The sequence below is a fragment of the Pteropus vampyrus genome, unplaced genomic scaffold, assembly GCF_000151845.1.
Source record: "Pteropus vampyrus isolate Shadow unplaced genomic scaffold, Pvam_2.0 Scaffold228, whole genome shotgun sequence".
Lineage (NCBI taxonomy): Eukaryota > Metazoa > Chordata > Mammalia > Chiroptera > Pteropodidae > Pteropus > Pteropus vampyrus.
The window spans coordinates 712619-718282 of record NW_011889009.1 but is presented as its reverse complement, the minus strand read 5'-3'; the positions used below and the strand labels follow the sequence as shown (position 1 = coordinate 718282).

General features: G+C 38.1%; 1 protein-coding gene across 1 annotated transcript in view; it reads left to right on the top strand.

The window, feature by feature from the left end:
- Positions 1–5664, top strand: part of MYLK3 (myosin light chain kinase 3) — a 31020-nt gene that overhangs the window by 16672 nt on the left and 8684 nt on the right. The gene's annotated exons all lie outside the window — the stretch shown is intronic.

Sequence of the window (5664 nt, the reverse complement as noted above, 5' to 3'; positions counted from 1 at the left end):
CAGTCACGTCGCCTTTCTGAGCCTCAGTTCCTCCATTCGTAAAATATGGATCCCGTACCTCTTTAAGTGTTATTTGCAAATCAAATGATATGATGTTTTTCTTCTTAAAGATTAGTTTTTAAGATTAGTTTTTAAAAAATTAAAGTAGAAACATGTGCTTGTGGTTACAAATATAGACAACATACAAATGCTTAAAATAGACAGTGCAGACCCCAGCCCCCCATGCCACAAGTCTCTGTGCCGGGGGGTCTTCTGCACTGGCTGTTTGACAAGGCACATGAACACACAGAGGGAGTCAGACTATGCGTCTCATCTGTCATCTTACCTTTTCGTTGTAAACAGTACATTGTAGACATCTTCTCTCATTTAAGAACTGCGTGATACTCCATTGAATGAATGCAATCCACTTACTTGTCTTCTTGACAAAAAGTAATAAGCACGTGATACATGGCAATTTTTTTTTTTTTAATGGTTTCTTGGCTCTCTTTTCCATTGCACCAGTCTGCGTGTTTGCTTTTACGTCAATACCGTACTGTTTTGCTTACCACAGCTTTGTAATATGGTTTGAAATCAGGGTGTGCGTGCCTTCAGCTTTGTTCTTTCTCAAGAATGCTTGGCTATTTGTGGTCTTTGGTGGTTCCATATACATTTTAGAATTGTTTGTTTTATTTCGGTGAAAAATGCCATTGGAATTTTGATAGGGATTACATTAAATCTGTAGATTGCTTTAGGTGGTATAGACAATTTAACAAGATTAAGTCTTCCAACCCATGCGCATGAAAAATCTTTCCATTTATTTCTGTCTTCTTCAATTTCTTTCATCCACGTCTTACAGTTTTTAGTGCACAGATCTTTTACTAACTTGTTAAATTTATCCTAAGCACTTTGTGCTTTTTGATACAATTATAAATGGGATTGTTTTCCTAATTTCTCTTTCTGATAGTTTTCTTGTTAGTGTCTAGAAATACAGCTGATTTTTTCCTTTTTAAGTTTATTGGGGTAATTACATAAATTACAATTATGTAATTTTCAGGTATACATTACAATTTGACATTTGTATATTCTAATGTGTGTTTACCACCCAAAGTCCAGTTGCCTTCAGCTACCATATATTTGATGCCCTTTACCAACCTACCCTTCTATATTTGACCCCCTTTAACCATCTACCTACTCCTTTCTTCCCCACCCCCTACCCTCTGGTAACCACTAGTCTATAGTCCATGTCCATGAGTCTCTGTTCGTTTGTCTTGTTCATTTGTTGCTTTTAGGTTTATATCCCCCATATAAGTGATATCATGTGATTTTCAACTTTTTCTGTCTGGCTTATTTCGCTTAGCATGTTTATCTCGAGGCCCATCCGTGTTGTCGCAAATGGCAGTGTTTCATCTTTTCTTTTGGCTGAGTCATATTCCATTGTACATATGTACCACAGCTTCTTTAGCCAGCCATCTAGCGTAGGGCACTTCGGTTGCTTCCATGTCTGGGCCACTGTGGATAATGCTGCTATGAACATCGGTGTGCAAATATCTTTTCGGATATGAGTTTTCAAGTCTTTGGGGTAAATAGCCAGTAGAGGGATTGTACAGCTGATTTTGGTATATTGCTTTTGTATCCTAAAAATTTACTGAATTTATTTTTAAGGTCTAACAGTTTTTGGTGGCGTTTTTAGAGTTTTCTATGTATAATATGTCATCTGCAAATAGTGAGTTTTACTTCTTCCTTTTCTATTTGGATGCCTCTGTTTTTTTTTTTTTTTTTTTTTTCTTTTTTTGCCTGATTGCTCTGGCTGGGACTTCTACTATGCTCTGGCTGGGACTTCTATACTATGTCGAATAGAAATGGTGGTGGGCATCCTTGCCTTGTTCCTGATCTTAGAGAAAGAGCTTCCAGCTTTACACCATTGGGTGTGTTATCTGTGGCGTGTTACGTAGGGCCTTTATTATGTTAAGGTATGTTCCCTCTATCCCCATCGTCATGAAATGGATGTTGGATTTTGTTAAGGCTTTTTCTGCATCTGTTGAGAAGATCACATGATTTCATCCTTTATTTTGTTAATTTGGTGTGTCACGTTGATTGATTTACATATGTCGAACCATCTTTGCTTCCCCGGAATGAAATGGTCACGGTGCATGATCCTTTAACGCATTGTTGAAGTCGGTTTACTAATATTGTTGAAGTCAGTTTACTAATATTTCGTTGAGGATTCTTACACCAGTGTTCGTCAGGGATATTGGTCTGCAATTTTTTTTCTCATAGTGTTTTTGTCTGGTTTTGGTCTCAGGGTAGTGGCAGCCACATAAAATGAGTTTGGAAGTGTTTCTTCTTTTTCTATTTTTTGGAAGAGTTTGAGAAGGATTGGTATTAATTTTTTATTAAATGTTCGGTAGAATTCACCAGTGAAGCCGTCTGGTTCTGGACTTTTGTTTGCTGGGAGATTTTTGATGACCGATTCAATCTCCTTGCTAGTAATGGGTCTGTTCAGATATTCTGTTTCTTCATGATTCAGTCTTGGTAGGTTGTGTGTTTTTACGACTGTATGCATTTCTTCTAGGTTTTCCAATTTGTTGGCATATAATTCATAGTAGTCTCTTCTGATTTTTTATATATGTGTGGTATCAGTTGTAACATTTCCTCTATTTTTCTAATTTTATTTATTTGAGTCCTCTCTCTTATTTTAAGTCTAGCTAAAGATTTGTCTGTTTTGTGTTAAAAATTTTTCCTGTTTTATGAGATAAAATTGTCATATATTGTATTATGTTTAAGGTGTACAAGATAATAATTGACATATGAACATATTGTAAAATGATTATCTCAATGTTTAGTTAGCAGCCGTCACCTTACATAGTTACAATTTTTTTAATTGTGATGAGAACTTTTAAGATTCTCTCCGTTAGCAACATTCAGATGTTCAACACAGGATTTGACTGTGCATTACATCCCTAGGACTTTTTTTTATCTTATAACTAGAAGTTCGCAGCCACCAATCTATTCGCTGTTTTTATATGTTCTGTTTCTTAGATTCCACATAGAAGTGAGAGCATGCGGGAAGTATCTTTCTCTGTCTGACTTATTTCACTTAGCACAATGCCCTAAAGGTCTACCCATGCTGTCACGAATGGCAGGATTTCCTTTTCATGGCTGAATAACATTCCATTGTATGTGTGTGTGTATCTGTTGTGTGTATGCGTGTATATGTGTGTCTGTCGTGTATATGTATGTGTGTTGTGTGTGCGTGTGTGTGTTATGTGTATGTATGTATGTATGCATGTGTGTATATGTCATGTCTTCTTTATCCATTCATCTGCTGCTGGACATTTAGGTGGTTTCCATGTCTTGACTCTTATACATAATGCCGCACTGCACACGGGGGTGCAGATCTCTCTGTGAAGTAGTGACTTGGTTTCCTTCAGTTACAGACCTAGCAGTGGGACTGCTGGGTCACATGGCAGCTTATTTTTAACTTTTTGAGGAGCCTCCATCCTGTTTTCCATGGTGGGGGCGCCAGTTGGCGTTCCCACCAGCAGCGCACGAGGCTCCCTGTTCTCCACATCCTCGCCAGCACTTGTGGTCTCCTGTTTTTGAGAGCAGCCATTCTGTCCGATGTGAGGTGGCATCGCACGGTAGTTTTCACTTGCACGGCATTGGCGTCTGTGGTTTTTCCAGTCTGCTGGCGCAATAGGAGGGTGTTTCTCTACTGTCCCTTTTAGAACTTTCAGTGGCCCCTGCAGAAGACGGGAAGCAGGCTGGCTGGACCTCTGCCTGTGCGCATTGCTCCTTCTGATCATCCTTCTTGATTGACAGCTGACTGTAGGGTTGGGGTGCTCAGGAAAGTGGTGGAGATGGGGAGAATTGGCCTCTAGCTTTCCCTGCTCTCTACGGCTCATTCCAGGGCTTCTGGATTAGCTGCTTATGGGGCGGGCAGGCAGGGGAGGCTCAGGATCCCGCTCTGTGGTTCTGAGTCAAGGATAGCCTTGTGGGCAACCCCCGTGACTCTGCAAGAGGAGGCCGTCGTTGCCATGGCTCATTTCCCAGCCAAAAGCAGGGCTTGTCCTAGCCATGAGATCTTGCATAAGTTCCTGGATCTCATTAATTGATCTTGCATAAGCTCATCAATTGCAAAATGGGAGATAATAATAGCTCTTAGGAAGGTTGTGTGAATTTCAATACGGAGACAGAGTTCCAGAGCTGCTCTGTCCAACACAGCACAATGCGTGGGACTGAGTTTTAAATTTTATTAATTTCAGTTAACTTCAATTTAAAAGTGGATGCTCGATTCAGTTATCGGAAAACTTTTAAGTATATTTGGAACCATCTCAATGTGTAAATTCACTCTTTGGCATAGTAGTCCCCCTTATCTGTGGTTTCATTTTCTGCATTTTTGTTATCCATGTTCAACCACGGTCCGAAAATAGTAAATGGGAAATCCAGAAGGAAACCATCGCTAAGTTTTAAATCGCATGCCGCTCTGCGTAGCGTGGCGAACTCTGCGCCATCCGCCCATGAGTCACTCAGTAGTTGTCTGCGTCATCACATGGGCCATCAGAGCGAGGGCATAAGTGAGCATACACCCACCTAACTGTTATCGCAGAATATTGTCATAGTTGTTCTTTTTTATTATTAGTTATTTTTGTTCATCTCTCACTGCGCGTAATTTATAAATTAAACTTTATCACTGGTGTATATGGACCGGAAAAACAATACATATAGGTTTAGGTACTGTCCTTGGTTTCAGGCATCTGCTGCAAGTCTTGGGACGTGTCCCCCGTAGACAAAAGGTGACTACTGTATACATTTCATGAAACCTAAATACATCTAAAATATTTCTGCTGAAAATTTTGTGTCTGAATTGAGGTGTACTATAAATGTAAACTACACATCGGACTTCAGAGACTTAATATGAAAGAATGGAAAATATTTCAATATTTTTATATCCATAACCTATTGGAATTAAACTATTTTGTACACATTGGGTTAAATAAAATATATCATTAAAATTAAATTTTAGAAAATACTTCAAGATGAATGAAAATGAGAACACAACACACCAAAACTTATTGGATGCATCTAAACCAGCATTAAAATTTGTAGCTATAAACACTTATATTAAAAAAGAAGAAAGATTGCAAATCAATAATCTAATATTCCATCTTAGGAGACCAGAAAAAGAAGTTAAACACAAAGCAAGCAGAAGGAAGAAAATCATAAAGGTTAGAGCAGAAATAAATGAAACAGAGAATAGAAAAGCAGTAGAGAAAAATCAATGAAACCAAAATTCGGTCCTTTGAAAAGATCAATAAACTAACAAATCTTAAGCTGTGTTGAACAAGAGAAAAAGAAAGAAAACTCAAATTATTAAAAATCAGGAACGATGGAGGGGACATCACTAACCAGCCTCACTGAAATAAAAAAGAATTATAAGAGTAGTATGAGAAATTGTGTGCCAGTTAGTTAGATAATCTAGATAAAACGGGCAGATTCCTAAAAGACACAAACTACTGAAAACTGACTCAAGAAGAAATAGAAAATCTGAACAGACTTACAACAAATAAAGCAATTAGATTAGTTAAAAAAAAAAAAAACTACGCACATAGAAAAGCCTGAACCAATGTGTCTTCACCGGTGAAATCTACCAAATGTTTCAAGAATAACACCAAAACTTTATAA